Source organism: Thunnus thynnus, chromosome 16, assembly GCF_963924715.1.
Source record: "Thunnus thynnus chromosome 16, fThuThy2.1, whole genome shotgun sequence".
Classification (NCBI taxonomy): Eukaryota; Metazoa; Chordata; class Actinopteri; order Scombriformes; family Scombridae; genus Thunnus; species Thunnus thynnus.
Window position 1 is genome coordinate 3898949 of NC_089532.1, and position 12731 is coordinate 3911679.

Genomic DNA, 12731 nt, shown 5'->3' on the forward strand with positions numbered 1-12731 from the left:
ACTGACTCTCTTGCTCTGTGACTCCCTCTCGGTCAGACAGCCCCCCCCGACACACACACATAGAGATGCAGGTGCAAATGTAGACACAGACACTCGGTCACACACACTCACACCTTTAAGAAAAAATAAACAAGGACTGACTTTCACACTGTGACTCCCTCGTCATCAGACACCCTCTGAAAGACTGAAAAAAATGTATCCAGTCATCCTGGTTTAACTCTGGTTAAGATCACTGAGGCTATAAGTCCAAGTCAAGACAAAGACAGTTGAGACAAGTCCAATTAAGTGTCAAGTCAAAGGCCTTGTTTATACCTGGAATTAAAATGCGTCTTGGGTGATTAGATCACAAGTTGACATCTCTAAGTACAGGTGTGAACGCACCCAAGATGCAATGAGGACACATTCTTTCAGCAGTGTGAACGCAATCTGTCCTGGGTCACATTGAAAGACCGCCCACTCAACTGACGTCCTCTATTTTCTGGCAGACTAGGCACAGAAAGGGCACTGTTGCCTCCGTGTACCCTCTGTCCAAAACTGTGTTGAACTGGGTTTGATAACAGGATAAACAAATGCATTACTTTGTTTTTTTCTGTGTTTTTGTGTGAATTTAAAAAAAATATGAAATCCACTTCCTGTTTTTCCCTTTCCCCTCCAACCCATTTTCATCTTCAAATCAGCAGTTGGAATAGAAATTAAACCAAAACCAGAAAATAACTTGTTTTTCACTTGTCTGTCCAAAAAATTCAGAAGCTAAACGTTTAATTTCCCCTGAATAGTTTCTTCTGTCCTGTCAAGTTGATAATTACAGTTTTTAGTTTTGCTGTGCTGCTCGACTGTAATGAGCTCAGGATTTATCAGGAGCTGCTTTACTCCAAACAATTTCAATGTATGAACCTGGACCGTGTGTGTGTGTAACAGCTTTTGGATGTGTAGAAGAACACAGAACATTAATTACCATTAGATCCTGACTGATCCTGTTGCGTCTCTCTCGCTCAATTAGGAGACGCAGCTGCTGGGAGATCATTTATTGTTTTATATGTGTATATATATGTTCTGATGCATTGCTAGAGCAAATCAATAGGACGGGTATTTGATTGTCTTGAGGGGACACATAATGTGTTGTATATTTGTTTATCAAATGAGTACAGCTTTGGACGGAGGGACCTGGCCCTCCTGCCGGTTAAAAACAACGCATTTGGTCTTTGCAAATGGAAATGATGTATGTGTTTATTTGCATAGAGAGCGGGGAAGTGAGATCCAATCACAAGTGGTCATTCAAGACACATGTGGAGACACATTGTAATGCCAGGTGTGAACAGACATACTCAGAGCTGTCCACCTGTGATCGGATCACCCAAGACGTCTAATGAGACAAGATCGAGTAAAGTCTTGAGTCATTTAAGAAAAATCCACATTAGCCACTTAAGTCAAATCTCAAGCAATTTGTCCCCAGTTAGAGTCAATCACAATTAGTCCAAGTTTCTCAAGTCAAGGTCAATTGCTGCAAGTCCTATTTCAAGCACTTTGTCTCAAGTCAAAGTAAATCAATCCAAGTCCATATCAAATCTCAAGTAATTTGAGAAAAGTCCAAGTCAAGTCTGGAGTCATTTCAGAAAAGTTCATGTGAAGTCTTAAGTCAAAGTCAATCAAGACATGTCCAAGTCAAGCCTCAAGTCAAACTTGATCCACATCGAAGTCATTCTAAAGCTCAAATTACAGTCTGCGAGTCCATGAGGGTCTGCTAGGGTCTGCGTGCGGACATCCGTGTACCTGCAATTTGTTGTGTTCCTGTAGACGGCGATCTACTGCACATGTGTGGAGCGCGTTCTCCGAGCGGACCCCAGACGGTAGTATAAACACATCAACTACCCGTCCGCGGTGTCCGCAGCTGTCCCCGTGCGCGTCCGCTCGGGAGTATAAAATGAAGCTTAAGTTACTTGTGAAAAGCTCAAGTCAAAGGTCAAGTCATTTGAGAAAAGTTCATGTGAAGTCTTAAGTCAAAGTCAATTGAGACAAATCCAAGTGAAACCTAAAGTCAAGGACAACTGCTACAATCCAAGTCAAGCAATTTGAAATCCAAGTCCAACTCTGATGTCAAAATTGATCAAGACCCATCTAAGTCTTCTAAGTCATCTGTGAAATGTCCGAGTCAAGCAGCAAAGTCATTTGAGAAAAGTTCATGTGAAGTCAGTCAAGACAACTCAGAGTCAAGGGTCAAATCATTTGACGCAATGCCAAGTCAAGTCTTAAATGAAAGGCAGTTAAAACATGTCTAATCTCAAGTAATTGCAACTTTAAGTCAATCCAATCCTGGTTTAGGCAACACAAAGTACTCAGTTACAGTTAGTTACATTATGGTCATAATACAGTTGAGGTCAGGCAGCTAAACCACTTGAAAAATGAAGGTCAACATCAAAAATCCAACACTGAATCAGAAGCAAAAGATGCAGGTGAGTTCAGTTAATCACATCATGGCCTCAGTATGACTTTAATGTCAATCAGTGTTCATCAAATGACCAAAAATAGAAGAAAAACAGAATATTTGTCATGTGCTTTTGCATATGACAAATTTGTGTGGTGTGACTGGACGCCAGACTGCATCCTCATGTAACCTTCCCCTTTTTTAATTAAATCACCATCAGCTGTTCTCTAAATCACTTTTTAATATAACACACCCTGCACTGTAAAGCCGTTGACCTGCACGCGATTTCCTCTTAGACTCAATTACCTCATCTGTAATGAAGCAAACAACAAACAAACAAACACATCCTCCCTCTTCATAATTCACTTACTGTGTATTACTGCTCATTATGCTCAAATATGGTGTTTTTTTTAATACAAAGTGTCATCCTGGCTGTGCTCTTTTTCAGTTTTCACAAATAGAATAAAGGTTTCACAAATCTTAAGCTGTGTTCTAATGAGTCTCTGGAGTCTCCTTGGTAATCTAGTCCACGTTTGACAAGTCTAAGTATAGTGGGTTTTTGAACTTAGTCTAATGTGGTCTGGATGGAAAAATATCAGTGAAATTGCCTCTTTTTCAGTTTTTATAAGCAAAATAAAGGTTCCACAAATCTGAAAGTAAGTTTAAACTGTGTTAAGGCTTTTGTTATGATGTCTAACACTTTTCATAAGTGTAAATGGTGAAAAAAAACAGAGAATCAGCTGTTAAATATCATTATTTGTGTTTCCCTTTGCTCTCTCAGGCCTGTCTTTGACTGTGTCAGTAACCAAACCAAACAGCCAATCAAAGGTCATGATCAGTAATTTAAATGACCAATCAAAGGAGCAGACTGTCTATTCCATCCCCGCCTCCGAGTGTTGAGCGGTTGCCAGCGTGTAGGGAGGGTCGAGCTCACAGGGCCGCATTCATGCACTCGGAGCAGACATGCTCTCTCACCACGATGATTTACTGCCACTAATTCAATGCCACATGAATGTTGCTCTTGTAACAAAACAACAAACACACTGAGACTAATATAGTGGTAATTAAAGAGAGGTTTGAGCTGTAATGACTGCCAGTTTATGAAAGATTAAGTGAATTAGTAGTACAAATCTCACATAGAGGACAATTATCTGTTTAGTTGAAAAACTTGAAACTTGAGTTGATTTGTAGTGACATCATCCTGAGTGAAGTCATCTCTGCACAGGTTGAATAAAACAGACATAAAGTTAAGGTACCTTACACATGCATAAAAACACACACAACACACAGGTACAAACCCAGTTACCACAGTTATAATATATAACTATAACTATAATATATATAGTTGTCAAGTAGGAGGGAGTTGGATCTTTACCCAAATGATGAATCTAAGAGGAACCAAAGCACAGAGAAAAATGATGAGTTTTGAGCCTGGATTTGAACATTTTCACAAAGCCTGTCTCACAGTGAGCAAAGGATTATTTTTTACAGAATCTACAGACAGTTAAAAAACCAGCATGGAGAGGGGGTTAAGGATGTTATGGAGTGTATAGATTAACAAGACTAGATATGTAGAGGGGATTCAATCCGGGTTAAAGAGGACATATCATCCACATTTCCAGGTCTCTATTTATATTCTGCAGCTTTACTGAAATATCTTTGTGCAATTTACATTTAAAAAGAACTCTTTATTTATCTTATACTGGCCCTTTATGCAGCCCCTCAGTTCAGCCTCTGTCTGAAACAGGCCGTTTTAGGTCCTGTCTCTTTAAGGGCCCGCCCCCCTGATGAGCCCACTCTGCCCTGATTGGTTAGCCTCCAGAAGCCGCCTCTCAACAGCTCCAGAGGCTACATAATGAAACAATAGCAAAAGGATTTCACTTCTTTTTCTCGTTCTTAACTGAAAATATAACAAAATATAGCAACAAAGACTACAAACAGACAGCCGTTTGCGAGCGTGTGCGAACAATCTGATGTCATCACGAGGAGGAAGAAGAGGCAACTTTGCAAGCGGAGCATTCAGAGCAGACTGAAGCTCTGGCTTTTGACTTTTAGGGAGCATTTTTACATAAGTTAACCTCATAATTTGCAACCATGACTTTGTTTAACATCCAACATCATAACAGTATATAAATAACAGAAAATCCCACAGAGTGTAATATGTCCCCTTTCAAGGCCTTGTAGGTCTGAGAGAGGATTTTGAAATCATCTCTGGTTTGAATTAGTAGCCAATGCAACAACTTTAAGATTGGAGAAATGTGATCAAACTTCTTGGATCTGGGAAGGGACTCAAGCTGCTGCATTTTGGACCAATTGGAGACCACTTGTTGCTGTTATGAACGGGCCAGAAATCAGTATGCGGCAATAATCAATTCTGGATGTAAAATTAGAAAGAATTTCAGCATGTGTGTGTGTGTGTGTGTGTGTGTGTAAATCAAAGATACTCAAAGAGACTTTAACTTGGCTTGAGCCCAGTGCTTGTTGCAGTCCATTTGTTAGGTCAACCTCCTCTTCAGTACCACCCAGACCACCCTGCGTCTGCTACCACCCGCGGTATAATCTGCAACTAATAAAGCAATCACATTTCTTGGCTGAAATTCTCTGTTGTTAAGCAAAACGAGTCTGCATGTGAGCTGAAAGTAAGAGCACAGGAGCCCCTGCTGCAAATCGAATTTGTTGAAATTTCCCCTAATTGGATAATAAAAACAACATTTCTTGCTATGTGGGGGGAATACCCGGTCTAGTTCTTCATGTCTATTCCTCCTACTCGTTGGAGGGAACAGGAGACCTGAGGTTAGAGAGTCCGCTCCGAACGAGCGTGTGGTTGAATAAGATTACACATCCTCACTCATCCCACCAGGAATCTGTCATCTGTAAATTCTGCACTATAAATCTATAAAGTCTATCTAAGTCTCTTTTTTTAAAAGACACTTTTAAAGAGTTGCTTTAATGTTTTTCTGCTTTTGATCAGCTTACTTTTAATCTCACAGTCTATGCTTGCATTTACAGATGTATTAATCCTTCTTTTAATGGATTATGTTGCTTATTCTTGCTTTATCTCTTCAGATGATGTTTAATCGGCTTTTAGATAAATAATTAATACGGTTTATAACACCTACTGTGAAGATAAACCGTTGTAAACACACAATTCAAAGAATAAAAAAAAGTTTTTTGTTTCAAGATAACTTTGATGGAGTGAATGTTGTAGATTTTTGTTTTCATATCGGTTATACAAGATAATGGATGTCTCTTGTCCCCTTTTCTTTCTGTAATATTTCTCAGGAAGGATACGAAGGTGCAGATTGGTTGAGATGGTTGGATGCAGTGACTCGTAATCTGGTTTATTCAAACAAAAAGAAAATGACAAGAGGAGTTTCAGTGGAGGTAAATAACTTTGGTAGCAACTCGTTATGCCCCCGAGGTGGACAGTAGACACATATGACCAAGGACCCAGCAAAACTGTACCTCTGTAGCCAGTCATTGCAGTCTTCTGTGTATTTCTACCATAACAGCTGCTGAGAAAGTTATTGGTTGACATCTTCTCTTGCTGTGTTCATGTCATATCAGAGTTTTCTACTTTTCAATAGCGTTCAAGTCAACACCCAAGTCGTAATTATGACTGGGGAACTTTCTGAAAGCTCTGATATATCCGACATGGCACTTATTAAATATGGAAGTGCCTGAAAACCAAACAAATACGGACGCCACATCACATCACATCACATCAGCCAAAGTCCGTCGTTCAGTAGAATTAAACCCAAATTTAATGGATGTTCAGTCACCGAGCACTTTATCAGGAACACAACAGCTCTGCTATAAATTCTATTTTTATGAAGCTTTTGTTGATATTGTCAGAAAGGTGATAATTCTACTTTATGTTTATTATTGAGGTTTTATATTTCACCCCATTAATATACATTAGGGGGGATTTAAATCAACCAATGAGGTGTTGGACCAGACACTCACTTGTGGAAGCCGATGTGTTGACGTCACCTGTAGAGAAAAACAGAAAAACAGAAGAAAAACACAAACAGAAACACCTGCCTGGCAGGTAACAGCGGAGCCTCGTCCTCCTCTGCTCTCTACTCAGGTCTGCTTTAATGAGCCTGTTGAGCCTAGTTATCATCAGGCCCGGGCAAGTCTGACTCTTCTGTAAACTCCAGGGATGAACGGTGGTGAAATCCCTCAGCGAGCAGGCCGGGGCACGCACCCCCCCCCTCCCCAATGGCAAATTAGAGACGATCATTCAGCCAGTTTTTATGAGGTGAGTGATCGTTTTTTATCTGCAGGATTACACTCTGTCACAGCCCCCCGGCAGGCAAACATCTCCCCAGTAGCTAATAAGCAGCTGTGTAGAAGAAGAAGAAGAAGAAGAAGAAAAAAAACGATGACACTGCGCTGTAACCACATCTGAAGTCAAAAATAACAGAGTAAAGAAAATGATTTCTCCTCCGACTCACTCTGCGGATGTTTCTAGGCAGCCTGTCAAAACGATCAGTGAGCTGAAACCACACGGCGGTTGTGATGATGTGATGTTTGAACATCCTAAAGAAACCTTTTATCTCAGTTTTTTTTTTTTTTTTTAAACCTTTTATCTTTTTTTTTTTCCCCTACTGTACTGTAATATGTTAGTTCTCTCCCTCACCGCAGGGAATCCCTTCTCATGAGAAAATTAACAAGGTAAAACTGAAAAAAGGGATATACGGAAGATAATAGTGACTATAATATACACACTTTTATCTCTGTCAGCAAGATATGACAATGTTACTTTGGGCTCTTAATCGAAAGAGAGAAACAGTGGAGATGATTTCCTAATAATTACAAGATGCTAAGTCATAATTGTGAGGTGAATAAATGTCTCCCATGTTTGTTTTTGTAACCCGTTGTTTAATTTATTGCTGTTGTCTTCCTTTCAAATGCACAACACTGTGCAAAAGTTGTAGTAAAGTAAAGTGAGGATGCCATGAAGAGTTTTTATTCATCAATTAATTTCATACAAAGTTCATTAAACAGAAGAAACCTGAATGAAATCAGTATTTCCTGTGAGCAGCCTCTCGGTGTTTCAGGTACTCGGCAGGTCGGTCGTTCCTGCGTCTCGGAGGAGTTGCCGCAGTTCTTCTTCTGTGGATTTCGGCGTCTCAGCTGCTTCTGTCTCTTCGTGTAAGACTCATTGTTCTTCTTGTTGATGAAGATAGTTCTTAATGACTCCGGCTGAATGTTTGGGCTCATTGTCATGCTGCAGGATGAATTTGGGACCAATCAGATGCCTCCCTGACGGTGATGCATTATGGATAATAATCTAAAACATGTAAAGTGCCTAAAAGTTTTCTGTAGCTGGAGCAAAACTGAATAAAAAGATTTTTTTTTTCAGTTTTTGTTTTCTTTGATGCATAAAACGTGCGTGTAGGATTTGTAACCATTCGGAAATGTGTGTGTTTTCGCCACAACTTATATGCCGCTAGATAAGACAAGATCCGACATCTGAGTGTTGCAGGCCGACTGCTGCGCGATGTTTTATTCAAATTATATCCCATCAAAAAGTCTTTATTTAGTATTGATCGGAGTTGAAGACAGAAGAGCTTTTTGTCTTTTTAGAATATCCGCCATCCGCACCATGTCACAAAAAGTTAGAACGGTGGAAGTTTAAGGAGCAGATAAAAGGAAGGAACTGTAATGTTTCGGCCTCTTCCTCCTTGATCCTCTTTGATCAGCACCAGAATGGCTTTAATCAGCCGGTACAGAGGTTGCATGCAGAAACAGACTCGGTTTATTATTGCTGACACATTACAAGACAGTTACACAACACTGATCGACAAGTGCACAGGACAGAACCGATTAGCGCCTGGTAGTTCAGATCAAATATACATGAGAAAACATTAACAAAATATCAAAGAATATGACGATCAAAACATATCTCACCGGGTAACGCTGTTATGTAATGCAAGCAACATATGTTTTTAAATCCTTGCAGACTAAATGGATTTAACGCTCGCAGATATGATGGAAACATACAGTATGTACCTCACATGTTATTTCTCCTAATCAAATAATACATGGGATATAATAATTATAAGCCAGAATAAGCCACTTAACGTTGGAACATTCAGTCATATCCCGGGTAATAAAATTAACTGAACTGTTCAAGATTATCATTCTGGTTTTGCTAAAGAAATCATGAGGTTTCTGCTTAAAAATCCATTCAGAAGGTTTTAACAGATTCCATTGCGGTTTTTAGTTTTCATGACTGGAACAGCATGTCCGAGAAGATGTGGAAAATATGCAGCAAAAAAAAAAAATACAGCTAACTCTATATATTAATATATAACCACACCACCAACAAGTCGCTTCAATAGTTTTCCTCCCACGACCAATTTACTAACTGGATTCACAACCAGAGATGCACACATTTTCATGTCCGTAGCTGAAATCGGACATTAGTTCTGCCTTGTCAGATTCCACTAAAGCATTTTATTAGATTATAGCATCGGAGCAGCTCTACAGTATATGTGCTGTATGAGTTCAAGGGGGCCATCTGGGCTGCTCTTCTACCACAGTGCTACATTTAACAAATATTCATAGGGTCGGTTTAGGTATTTAAAAGAAAATCTTAAAAGAGTGGCCCCGATTATGTCATTTTTGTGTGTAAATTCAAGCTTGGTGTCATCTAATGTCTTGTCAAGTTACTTTTTTATGTCCTTAGTCGCTGCTGGGAACGGAGGAGGCTCATTCAGGTTTATAGGCCTCCTCGTTCACTATGATCTGCAAATGTGCAACGACTAGTCCTTCAAACACACTTTTAGAATCCATTTTAAAATCCTCTTACTTGTTTTTAAATCGGTCAGCGGCTTTGGCCCTAAATACATTTCTCATTTGCTAATTATGAACCCACCAGAACCCTCGGATCATCGGGGACCGGTTTATCAGTCGTCTCTCGGGTTGACACTAAGCATGAAGATGCAGCTTTTAGTTCGGCTTCCTGAAAATTGAAAGACGGGCCCCATCTGTAGATACATTTAAAACCAGACTTAAAGCTGCTCCCCAAAGCCTTTGACTCAACACTCAGACCTCATCACAGTCACCTCGAGTGCTTTATTACTGGACGTGTTTTATGTGCTTACATTGTTTAATCATTCTTTTGCATGTGTGTTTACATAGTGTTAATGTACCCTCAGATTGGTAATTGTTTTTAATTGTTCTTACAGTAAAATCCTTTTTGTTCTGTAAAGCTGTTTGAATTGCCCCGGGTATGAAATGTGTTATATAAACTTTTTATAAAGTTTTCTTGCTTTCTGTCACTGCGAGGCAGAAAATCTCAATCCAAACCTCCTTTTTGCTCCCCCGGTGGTGGAACGACTCACCAAACTTGATTAGGTCAGCAGAATCCCCTTCAGTCTTGAGAAATCACTTGAAGACCTTCTTCTTCCAAGAGTGCTCACTTAATAAGCTCTGTCTCTCTCTCTCTCGATCCTTCTCTAGGTCTCTCTCTAAAAACAACAGCAATTAAAAGAAAAAGTTCTCTGTTTGGCGTTTAAATGTTACTTCATGCACCTGAAAACCTTGCGGCGCTCGCGTCAGGTGGAGGAAAAAAGTCACACACATCTCTCACCTCTCTTATGATTTATTAAAAAGAGTCGAGTCAGGAGGACTTTTCTCAAGACAAATCAATCATAAAGTGACACAGTGCTTAAATACAGCCCATAATTACATGATAGCTGACAGCTGTGTTGGCGGTGTGTTCATGATCACATACAACAGCTTATTCATTCAAGATTCCCTCAACTGTCAAAACATACAATATATTCAAAACCCTTTTCATATTACTAAAAAGCAAAACATATTTTTTAGATTAGTGGTATAATTATAAGACACAGCCTGAGTCTAGAGTATACAAATGCCTCATGGGGTCCTATAACTTTAGATTCATCCATGTACAAATATACAACATATATATATATATATATATATATATATAAACCAAAGCACCATTTTCAGGGCAGGTCAACCTAACTTGTGTCAGGTGGAACATGGAACTGAGTCTCTCTTTGATCTCCTGCAGTTTGGATTATTACCTCATTTATATGTTGCTTTGATCTGCCAGATGAATAAATGTAAAACAGTTTGCTAGCTTGTTGTTGTTCAACGCACAGTTTGGACATTGGGGAACAAGACTAGGATCTACAGCCACACTAGCACCAGAATGCTAACATGGTCACCATGGTTACAATGCTAACATGTTGATGTTTAGCGGGTACGATGTTTATCACGTTCCCCGTCTTAGTTTAGCACGGTATGCTAACATTTGCTAATTAGCACTAAACACAAAGAGTACAGCGGAGGATGATGAGAATAATATCAACGTACTGGACACATTAAAATGCTGATGTGATGAAGTCAGAAGATCAAAAAAGTTATTAGGATTCATTTTCTTGGGGACCTTGAATGTCTCTACAAAATAAAATGACAACTTTCACATAAATGGATATGGGGCAATTTTACTTTATTTTTAAAAAATTATTGTTATGTTTTATCGTTTTTGCATTAACCCTCCTGTTGTCTTCCCATCGACCGTGCAAACTTTTGTCCTCCCGGGTCAATTTTGACTCCGGAGAACAAAAGTCCACAGATGCTATAAATTTTAATAAAACACCTAAAATACAATGAAAGTAGTGATCATTACTTTTACTTGCCAAGTGTGTGGTATGGAACCATCCATGTGATTTTCAGGCAGTTAGATGAAAGAAATCCATATTTGTGATATAAAAACATTTGAAAATGGGTCAAATTTGACCCAAGGACAACAGGAGGGTTAATAAAACCTTCCCAGCTCAAATTCAATGTGTTTTTTTTTACATTTCTTATGCAGCTCTGAGTTTTAAATGACCTTTTAGATGTGATAGATATAGTTTTATAACCTGGTGATAATCAATACCAGGCTCTCAGACAAGCAGCATTAATGGCAAAACACAACACACAATTTAAAAAGTCATTTTATTGTTTGATAAAGTTCCTCTCTGTGATAAATACAACAGACGGCTTTGTTTTTTAAGTACAAGGCCTCCTGATCACACACACAGACACTGGCAGGAGTCGTGCACCTTACAGACAACCTGCTCACCTCCAGTTCAATCTGCAAAACCTACAACAAAGTTTAGTTTCCGAGGCCACGGCTTCATTTAGATCTTTTCTCTCTCTCCTGTCTGTCTATTTCCTCGGTGCACATCTGCTGACAGAGACATAAATGTGAGCGACGGCTCTGAGGTCAGTCGGGATTCTTATTATCGTGTAACGTCGGCGCCTGACAGACCGTGTTGTGTGTGGGCTTCAAGAAGTAAAAAGAGACAAAATGATTGAAAATACTTTGTTAGGTGTCGGGGTCTCAAACATTTCAAAATCTCGTGCGGTTTGTTTGCAGCCTTTTCACTGACACGTGTTTCCTTACAGCTGTGATTCTGACAGAACCAAGAACTCAGACACATCGGATTCACAGGTCCAAAAACATGAAAGTTGAACCAAAATAACTAAACACAGCTGTGCAAAGATGTTCTTTTTTGTAATTGGCAGTGTTCATTTTGACACCTGATTTAGTTTAGTCTTAGAATTTTGAATAAAATGTCTTCCCATTTCAATCTTTTCTTTCAACAATAACCTCAATTTTATTCAGTGTAGCAACTCTATACAGTAGGTTTATGTTATTAGTTTTCATTATTTCAACTTTCTCTCTGAGAAGTTTTGTCTGTGATTTTGGCGGATGGCTTAAAATACTACAATACCCATGAGCCACTGTTGCTATGAAGAAGAAGCCGGTCTAGTAGTTCAGTTTAGTATAAAACACAACGTCAAAGTTGTTGAATTCATTCACAGTTGAGCCCGAATTTAAAGTGAATCAATTCAAGCTGCAGATTGTGCTTCAGTTTTTATCAGCTCCTTCATCTTGAGTTTATTTAATCTTTAAACCGAGTGATTGGATGTTTCTTGGAAATCATTAACTTGATAGTTTTTACATCCACAGGCTTGTTCCTTCAACTTTTTTATCAAAGAACTAGATATTTTCTAACCCAGCTGTTCGTCTTTTGTACTGATGATTTAACAGGGAGAGATTGGCACTATTACTAACTATGGGGAAAAATTAATGGGATTTTTACTTCTAGAACAAGGTATGATCCTCCTACTTCATAACTATATTTGTTGTAGTCACCCAAAAATAAAGTTTTTGGTTAGTTTTTTAATGTTTATGTCTTCTGAGGCTGTAGCTGTCGCCATCTTAGAGGTTACTGGAAAAGGCGGAGTTTACCAGTTTATAAAGGCTGTA

General features: G+C 39.1%; 1 long non-coding RNA gene across 1 annotated transcript; it reads left to right on the top strand.

The window, feature by feature from the left end:
- The first annotated feature begins 6345 nt into the window (after nt 1–6345).
- LOC137199636 (uncharacterized) lies at nt 6346–7788 on the top strand. The gene is made up of 2 exons (XR_010931825.1): nt 6346–6686; nt 7489–7788. It is a non-coding gene; the product is annotated as an uncharacterized lncRNA (long non-coding RNA).
- The last annotated feature ends 4943 nt before the right edge of the window (nt 7789–12731 follow it).